We start from the raw sequence: 10177 nt of genomic DNA on the forward strand, positions 1-10177 counted from the left end.
CCTGGCACGCAGGCGCTCCCGTCTCCTCGAGCCGTCTTCTCCCGTGAATGGGCTTCTTCAGCCCGCCCGAGGTAACATCATGCTTAACTTTCGCAGATGGAGCGACATCAAGCGCTCCTTTCTTCCCCTTCCTTGAAAAAAAACAACCCCGCGCTTGGTCGCGGTGATGACGACGAACGTCGGAGGCGGATGACGAGGCTCTTCGTTCCTCTCGTTGTGGTTGCGTGCGTGTTTGCACATGTGCATATAAGGGAAGCATTGTCATGGGACGACCACTGAGCGTCAAGCGGGGGGGGGGGGGGTGTGTGGAGGGGGGGGAGGTTAAGGAAGGAACAGAGAGCAATCCTTCACACATGGATCGCACATAATGCACACACACATGCATACATACAACCGCAAGCAGGGCATCAGCTGTGACAGAGTTCATAGAGTTGGGTTGAGGGTTGGAATGCAGAGGGAAGATGAAATACGGAGTCGGGGGGGTTGGGTGAATCTGTATGATATAGCCAAGAAGACCTTAGATGGAAAGCATGAAATGGTGGAGAAGAAACGGGTTTGATGCTGATTGCAGAGTGGTGTTAAATAAGATGGTATCAGTTAACCACAAACTCACACTTACAGTATGTGTGGGTTCGCTCCGATCAAAAAAAAAGGAAGTGGTGCAAAAAATGACAGGAAGTCGTTTTTGACGGGCCCATCTGCTTTCTCCTCATACCGTTCTCAGTGTGGGGTAGAGGACTGGTTCTCAACCACGGTCCCTCGAGTAGCCTGTTTTCCATGTCTTCCTTAGCCAACACAGCTGAGGATCGTTATCAGAGCTGGCTAATGAGCTGATCGTTTGAAACACCTGTGTTGGCTGACATGGAAAACAGGCTGGACAGGAGCACGCGAGGACCGCGGTTGAGAACCACCGGGGTAAGAGTGTAACGAGACAGTGCTGCGTGCGGATTGGTCGACAATACTGTCACGTCAACGTCGCAGTGGAATGTACGGAAAGGAGCGGGAACTAAACAAAAGATGTATTTAGAAAACGTCGCAGCTATCAGCAAGCCGCCTACAAGGATGTGGTAGGATCAGATCAAGGTTTTACATGAGAGATGGGGGGGGGGGGGTCCAGGTTCAGAAGGCAATAACCCTGCCAGAGTTTGGCTTTAGCTGCAGGTGCTTGTACTCAATCTGCCGGTAAACGAGGTCATTACAAGAAGCACCTGTGGTTAAAGCCAAACTCTGGCAGGGTTTTTACTTTCTTGACCTGGTTTTCCCTTCGCTGGTTTACATGCAGTATGTATCAGAACTGAACTGTAATCACTTTGTAGAAACCAGTGGAGATTGCTTCTAAGACTGCCCCCCCCCAAAAAAAGTGAAATGTGTACTGATTTGTGTACATTTTATTGAAGCGTCAACTCGTCATTGGATAAATACTGGGCTTCTCCCGCCAATGGAATGCTCAGCGTCTCTGGGGGGGTCTATAGTGGTCTGGACCGGACGTACAGCTTCTGCATGACGATTGGATGGAGGCGGAATCCCTCTTTGATTGACAGTGAAAAAAAAACGACTCAGCAATCTTGAAGTATAGCCATCCACCCTCCGGATCCGAAGACTTTACCGATGTCTTTTTTTTTTTAAAAACGACCAGCCTTGTGCTTGCCGACTCTTCTGTCACTCTGCAGTGGCAGTTGCGTAACCCCTTTCGCCACAGTCAAGCCCCTGGGAAATATGCCGAGTTGGTACGACGGGGCCACGGATCATTTTCTTGAAACGGAACGTACAACAGAATATACGCATATTTTTCAGATCACCGTAACTCCGTAACCGTTAGCGCTAGCAAGGTAATTCATTCCAACGGCTTCCGAAAGCAGAGAAGCTGTGCTTTAAAAATCGACACCAGCTACATTACGGTCGCTGGCAGATTACGTTCAAATGCATCAAATATGACAACGTGACAAAACACTCAGTTGAGGTTTGAGTGGAACGACTCAATTTGAAGATCCTCATCTGACATCGAATTGAGCTCATCAGCCTGTTACTTTCTCATTGCTTGTTGACACTTTGTTCCACCATCTTCCACCTCGGGTTATCCTCCAAATTGTCCCTGACCTTTAACCCAGTCTTCCCCCCGCGTTGCTTTGATCGCTAACAGGAGTTTTTTTTGTTTTTTTTTTGCCTGGGGCTTGTCCTGCAACACAGACCCTGACCAGGAATGCTTTTGGTTTTGGTCTCGGAATGCTGGACCCATCGCTACCTGCGCCCTTCGTTTGATGCTCGCACCAAGACGAAGTCATACATTTGCGGTTGTCCTCCAAAAGAGGCAGCCCTCTCTCCTTGCCAGTGAGCCGTCAATGAGGCTTTGTGTTTATATTCACGGATGTCTGGATCGCATACTACGGGTGAACTCGGTCTCCCGAAGGGGCCCATTGTTCGGTGCCTCATCTCGCTATGGATGAGCATCACAAATGGGGTGGGTGGGGGTTGAGAAAAAAGGGGTGGGCGAAGAAAGGGAAGTGAAGAGGAAGAGCAACCGAGGAGACAAAGGATTATGGGTATTAAATAAAATCTCACTTGAGACGGTGGGTGCCCTGCAACAGCTCAATGTTTGCGGACACTGTCGCCCTAAACAAAGCAGGAATGTCATGTTTTGAGGATGAAGTCAATTATTTTCAGTGCCTGGCCCAGATTATAAACAGAATTTTAATCAAAGCCACCCTCGCTGTGGCCAATCTCTACAATAGATCCCATATGGCTTTACGCCGGACTGGACAGATGTCCGTGCCGGACAGAAGCAGGGAAAAATAATCACGACGATAGAGCTCTGATCTGCCCCCAGCCAACTGGGGTCGAGAGGTCAGGGAGTTTGCGGTAAACAACGGAAGCAGGAAGCAGAAAGGTGTTATGTTTTGAGTGCAAGGTAACTGGGTCACATTAGCATCTTGTCTTCTCCGAGCAAGACAGAAAGTCATTTGAATTGCAAATGAGGTAAGAATAAAGTTATGTTGTCCACCTTTCGTGGATTACCGATGAGTGGACGGACACCAGATAGACAATAAGCATTTTCAGGGGAAACCTTTGGGACTTTCCAGTGGCAGTCGAATGACTGCTCCTTGAACCGTCACTATCTTGCCTCATAAAAGCCAGTGGCGATTGCGGTATTGTCCAATTTCATTTTCTGTTCACTTCCTCTTTCTTTTATCTCAGTCCCGGGAGGGGAAGGTGGGGGCTTGGGTAACGCTTGTATGTCATAGTGTACTTTTACAGCGTAATTCAGGGTTTCCCGAATTTGCCATTTTAAGAACTAGATTCCATTTTGTGCTTCACTCCCCAGGAAATTACTCAAATCTACCATGCATTTGCCAGAACATTGAGAATATAATAACAAACAAAAACAGAGATGAAATATAATACAAACAACATCCTGTTGCAGTGTTGCCAGAAAATTTGCTTGATTGACAAACAAAAAAATAGCTTAAAGACCTCTATTCTTTAAACTCATCCACTAAAATGGATGATAAATTTTAAAGGATAAGTCAAGTAAAAAAAAAAAAAAAGTTAAAAATTGATCAACTAAGCAAGAAAATCCAACCGTTTTTATCCAACTCAGGGGGCGGCCATTTTCCTGTCAACTGAAAATGACATCGCAGTTGCTCAGGGCGAGGTTAACTACCAATCACGGCTCCCCTGTGATCTGAGTTTAGTCATGTAACGTTCGCAAGCTGAGCCATGATCGGTCATTACCTCCTCGTGGGCAAACTGTGATGTCATTTTCAGTCAACAGCAAGTGGCAAAATGGCCGCCTCCAGAGATGGTTAAAAACTGTTGAATTGTGCTGCTTAATTCATATTGCACAAATGCAATATTAATCCAAATCTTTTGTTTAGATTAGTCGGGCTGCATAGAGCATTTTGGACCTTTAATTTGATTTAAAATCATCCTTGCTAAAACAGTATTAAGGTTGGATTTTATGGTTATAAAATAGGTTATATTTAAAGGGGAGCAAAAGAAAAGATGCCCATCAAAATGTTTGGGTACCAATGATCAAAGAAATGACCAGACAGTCTATATCTACTGTAAACACACATAAATGCCCCCCCCCCCAACCCCCCAACCCCCCCAGGCGAGTGCAGCACTGGAAATGGTGTCAGTCCAGTATAAATCTCTTTTGACTTGTGAGCATGCCTATGACCTTATTGCCATGACAACACTTTCTACAGGATAATAACATTGTGGCAACGCTGACACGCTACGACACAACAACGCAGACGCTCGTTGTGCGAAATGCCGCCGCTCAGAGCTTTTTATTCCCCCCCCAAGATTTTCAATTTCTTTCTTTGTCCTGCCTGTCATGCTTCAGGTGCTTTCAACCCCCCCCCCCCCCCTTTTTCTTGATGTGACCTGAATTTCTGTGTGTATGTGTGCGTTGAGTGTTGTGAGTAAGAGAATTTAGTCAGATGGAACGGTCTTGGAGCTAGAAAGGAAAAGCCATTTTTTGCAGTTGCTCTGAAAACAAGATTGATAAAAAAAAAAAAAAGGTAGGTCAGGGCTCATCTATGAGCATGTGCACATGCTTTTTCCTGTGCATGTGTGTGTGTGTGTGTGTGTGTGTGTGTGTGTGTGTGTGTACACCCACGCAAGAGTCCTAAAATAAATGCTTCTCCTTTCATACATGTGAGCACATTCAGCAGTACTGAACAACACATTCACCCCCCCTCCTCTTCCTCTTCTCCCTCCTCCTCATCTCTCCTCCACTTTGGAAAATGTCAAAGGACAGCATTGGATGGCAAAATTAGGAGAAAGAGAAACTGAAAACAATAAAAATGTGTTCTCGTGCTTTTTTTTTCTGTGGAAATGCTTGTCGTTTCAGGGAAGGGGGATGTACAAAAGGGAATTGAGAAAATTAAGATTTTTTTGGGGGGGGGAGGGGGTTTATCAACTGTAGTTCATGTTTATGAGCATTCATTTTACTTCCAGACACAGTTGTGTAGAACTGGTCTAACTATCCTGTACTATTTATAGACATATTCAAGTTGAGAATTAAATTGAGTGTGAGGAGAGAGCTTAGAGTTATTTTGATAAAATAGGGACAATCAGAACTGGACAACAATGAGCTCCACTGTGATTACCGTTCATCTCTTATCACTGATGGATTCTAAAAGTATTCAAAAAGTTCCGATTCAGATTTTCTACTGATCCTTAATAAGGAAAATCAACCAGTCAGATTCATAGCCGAACAGAATGGGAAGCCTGGCGGGCCGCCTTTCAGCGCCCCAATTAAGCAAGTCCCCATTCTCGTTATCAGTCCACAAGATGATTTTATTGTTTATTTGCAAAGAAAGTTGCTTCTTCTTCTTTGGAATAAAATTAGCATTACTTTTAACCAAAGATATACTGATAGCCTGCTAACCAATTTAGCTTTAATTCATATGGAGAGTTTTTAGCAGTTCTTGGATAAAAATCCTGACTCAGCGTCAGGGTTATTATAATTTGGGAATTCTCATTTAAGTTAGTGTTTATTTCGTTTAGAGTTCTGTTTTTTTTTTTATTTAGTTAGTTTTAATTCGTTTTCAGGGTGGTTCTGTTCGTTTTTTATTATAGTTATTAAAAAAAAGAAGCTCGGTTTTAGTTAGTTTCAGAATTAGTTTTTATTTATATATATTTTTTATTACTTGTGCGCAATATTTAATAAACACCATAGTAAAATGAAAAAGTAATCAATTTCTTACCTAGCGTTGTATTTTATTTGAATTAAATGAAAAAGCAGGCAAACCAAACCATTGGAGCTAAAAGCATGCAAAAAAAAAAAAGAGTGACATCATCTGGAGGTGCGTTTCTATTGGCTGCTGCTCGATGACATCACTTCTGTGTGACACACTTTCAAATGTCCTTATGCTGGTCAATATGGAAATAAATATACTTAAAATCACGGACATTTCGCTATAATTATATTGTACTTTCTGTTTTTAAAAAAAGTTAACGAAAATTTTTTGGGGAATTTTAGTTTGAGTTATTTGGTTAGTTTTCATTTACGAAAATAACCTTGCCCAGCTTGCTGGGTGACATCCCCACTCCAGAAATACTCTATTTTATAGTAACATAATTATTGACTATAAGCATGTTAGCCAAGGGCGCTCAGTTCATTGAGTTGAGCTGAAAAACACAGTTAAATCTTTGTGCGCAGTGTTTCCCCCTCATAGCTAAAAATGCTAATTCCCTGTGTATTATGTATCTTAAGAGACTTGCCATGTTTATTTGGAAATGCTTCATAATTAAATGCTGTTCAGGAAAAGAAGCTTAGTGAATTACTGCATCTCATAGCTTTCCTTCCTAGTTTCATCCAATCAGAACAGTGCAAAATCCAGATCCACCTGCCAGGATTCTTTCTGTCAAATCCTCAATGGAAAACACTTAACATTTGCCCAGGTGTGCCCCCCCCCCCCCCCAGTCAACCTGATGAGTTTGCTTCCTCCCCCCCCCCCCTCCCGTGTATGTCCCGGCTCATTCACCGCGCGGTCCCCACTTGACGAAATACGGAGTATGAGGCATAGATGGACGGGCGTGAGTCACGGCAGAGAAGTGCTGATGAATGGGCTTGATGGCACACTGACCCACTAATGTTCGCGGCCGCGTCGCCAGTGGCTCCGCGTGGCCTCGTGAAACAGACACAGACTCGCGCCGATACGCGCAAAATTAATAAGGCCTTTTAACTGGACTTAGAAGTCCCTCTTACACCCCCTGACAACTGAAAGGGCTTTTTATATCCTTTTATTGTCGGGGACTTTAAGCCGCGGTTACTCATTCGCCATTGTATTTGTCGGCGGCTGCCGCTGATGATTTAAGCGCGGAAACCACGCACACTCCTGCCATTTGTGCTAATCGCAGACTGGTGTTAGTACAGGTCATGAAGAGAGGAAGCCATGTCGCGTCTGTGTAGGAAACTGGTTTCACTACTCCTTTTTTGAGCAAACAGAGGTACTAAATCTGGGAAATGTATTTTTGGGATAACCCCTTTCGGCTTGATTGAGTAACAGGTTCGAGTATATTGAAACCAACGATGGTAAAAGGTCATTGCGAGTTCCTCAACTTTTTTTTAACCCCACGGGCAGTCATTGCGGAAGCGTAGGACGGCCGACGTGGAGTCAACTTTTTTTGACCTGCAAATAGTTTGAACGTTTTTTTTTTCTCAAATACGGTGAAATGTACTCGCAAGTTCGTTTGAGCGTACTTGCGAATATATTTAAACATATTTGTACACTTGACAGTGTATTGACTTGCGTATACGGCTTTGGGGGCGAAATAACGGAAATTGTGCACTGCAGAGATAATAATAATCATAAAAACTCTCAATTAAAATTGCTTATTTGATTTTCAAGCGTACTGATATAATGACGGTCAAATGCTAAGAAAAAAAAGTTGTTGTTTTTCATGCGCATGCAAGTCAATACCAAAAATAAGCTTTTTTTTTTTTTTCATTTAGCCTACAAGTACATTTGAACGCATTTTGAAACGTATTTTGCAAGTAAGTTCGAACGTATTTAAAAAGTACGTCCGAACACACTTGCAAATACGTAGAAACGTTATTTTAAATATGTTTCAATGTATTTGGAAACTTATTTGCCTGTCAAAACTGTTTACTCCGCTTTGGCAGTTCCGTGTCGGCCCTCGGAATGCTTTGGTTAAGAGTTATCTGTTACAATGTATGCCCCTGGATCACAAACCTCTCCCAAGGCTGACACACACACACACACACACACACACACACACAAACATTGTATTTGTGTTCTTTTGACTGCCCAGCTCAAATAATGTAATTATATTGTGAAAAAAGAGAAAAGTCAAGTTTTGCACCCAAATGTATCGTTTTCTTCCTTGGCACAATTCCCACTGTTAATTTGTTTTTGTGTAATCCACCTAACTAACAAACAGCAATTAAAACAACACATTCCGCCTTCACGCTCGGCAGAGTTCATTTTAATTTAACCTTTATATATCCAGGTGAGGCAATTGAGAACTTTTAATTCGCAATGCCGACCTGGCAGCAGACTACAAAGTCAAACAAAGTCAAACAGAAGCAGACTGCAAACTGTGATATAATTGCATCTTAAAATACATAATAAGACACAAATAAGAAATAAGAGAGGATGAAGACTGGACACTCTAAAAACAGTGGGGTCAAAAATAACCCAACCATGGGTCAAAAATGGACCGATCCTCTACTTGGGTCAAGAAATGGGTCTTTTAGTGTAAAACAACTTGGAAATATTGGTCAGATCCTTCACTTGGGTTGAAAAATTGGATCATTTTGTATAAAACAACCCTTAAAGTTCGGTCAAATTGACCCATATAGGATCTGTCCATTTTTGATCCGTAATTGGGTTACTTTTGACCCAACTGTTTTTAGAGTGTAGAATCTGATGATTATAAGCGAGTTAGATGACAAATGTCATGTTACTTCTGTGTGCAACTGCAATATAAAGTAGGTCAAAGATTTAGATTTACTACCAGTAAAGTGAGCTCATTCACATTCATTTAAAATTGAACTTTGACGTCTATAATCGTCAATGGCAGTGAATGAGTTATCTGGTAAAATGCTGTCTTGGCATTGGAGCACCCCCCCCCCCCCCTCCCCCAAACACGCTTAAAGCTGATACAAATGATATTTTATGATGGCGGTACGCTCACACATAATAATCAAATGTTTTCAATTAATTACCGCAATTAAACATCCTCCAAATGAAGTCTGTCAAGCTGCAAAGCAATTTTTTTTCCATTTGTGTCATTGCTGTAAGGTCAAATAAGGATGTATAAACTGAATCAGGGAGTCTGCAATCTTGCCAAATATATCGGAATTAAGAGAAGGGCTTCTCTTCACCTTGTTTAGCTTTATGGAGATCCCTCGACAGGCATCCAAGCCCCATCATACTCAGCCGAACCCAAATCAGAGCCGCGCAGGCCGCGGGGCAGGTGATTTTCGAGGAATGCTGCTGAATTTGCACGGTTGCGTTTGTGGCGAATTTGCGTCGCGCGCTATTGAGGTGACGAGAAGCGAAAGGGCAGTAAAAGTGTCCGTTGCTGAAATGCTGGCTAGCCCGGCCTGGAAAGCGACTGTGGCAGAGCTAGCGTTATGCCCTCCCAGCACACCCTCTGGGCTGGCACATGGAGCAGAGGGGGGGAGGGGGGCGGGGGGCGGGGTGGCGCCCGTGTGCCCAAGGATGAGGCTGAAAAGAGAGCAGGATGCGGCGATGGCAAGATGGCCGCACGGCTTTGCCTGCCTTCGAGCGCTGCTTTTAAAATCGAATCGATTTGACTCAAAACTGCATCTAAACGTACCGCACGGAATCATTCCACTGCGGAAAATCAAACACATTCAAACATGGAATCTCGAAATGATTCCTTAGTGGCTGATTTATTTTTTTTGTCATCTCTTTTTTTCGGGAGTGGGGACGGCGCTACTGGCGCGTTATTATATAAATTCCTGTAAAAACAATTGATAGACAGACAGCGAGATGTGTTGGGAGTCAGAAAAGGCAAAGAAAAGAGAAATGGAGGGTGTGTGTGCGTGCGCGTGTGCGTGTGTGTGTGCGTGTGTGTTGACCTAATTCCATGCAAATGGCTGCTCGAGTGGCAGACGCAAACGTTGGCGCTTCACTGTACATTGTAATGCCGGAGTCTGGGTTTGGGCCAGGCGCGTTACACGCATGTAATCTACATGCGTATGCTCCCTCGCGATTGCCATATTATGTTTTGCTTCAAATGTTAACACGGGGGAGGAGAAACGATGAGTAGAAACAAATGAAGGAATTGAGCTCTCGCATGACAGGTTGCCAAAAAAAAAGCAGAGCAGTCCCAATTTTGGATCGGTGTCCGATTGTACACCTTGAAAGATGCCCGCTTCCTCTTGGGCTTGGAATTTGGTCATTAAGAGTCATGCATTATTCACGTTCATTAAGGATGATCTCAAAATGGATACTCACCTCATATCAGGGTCTGGGCTTAACATGATGCCACAACGGCTACGTTTCCATGCAGTCAATGTTCGGGTTAAGGTCAAAATTCAAAGGAGATACCTCAATTGTGTTTATATAATTAAATATTTGGATTGGAAAGGGGGTCATCTTATTTGGGTTTTTAAAAATCCAAATAAGTGCATATTCGGACGAAACAGAAATCTTTTTGGAATGAATTAAAG

The sequence above is a fragment of the Leptonotus elevatus genome, chromosome 19 (assembly GCF_054856555.1).
Source record: "Leptonotus elevatus isolate MCC_2025b chromosome 19, RoL_Lele_1.0, whole genome shotgun sequence".
In the NCBI taxonomy this organism is placed as follows: Eukaryota; Metazoa; Chordata; class Actinopteri; order Syngnathiformes; family Syngnathidae; genus Leptonotus; species Leptonotus elevatus.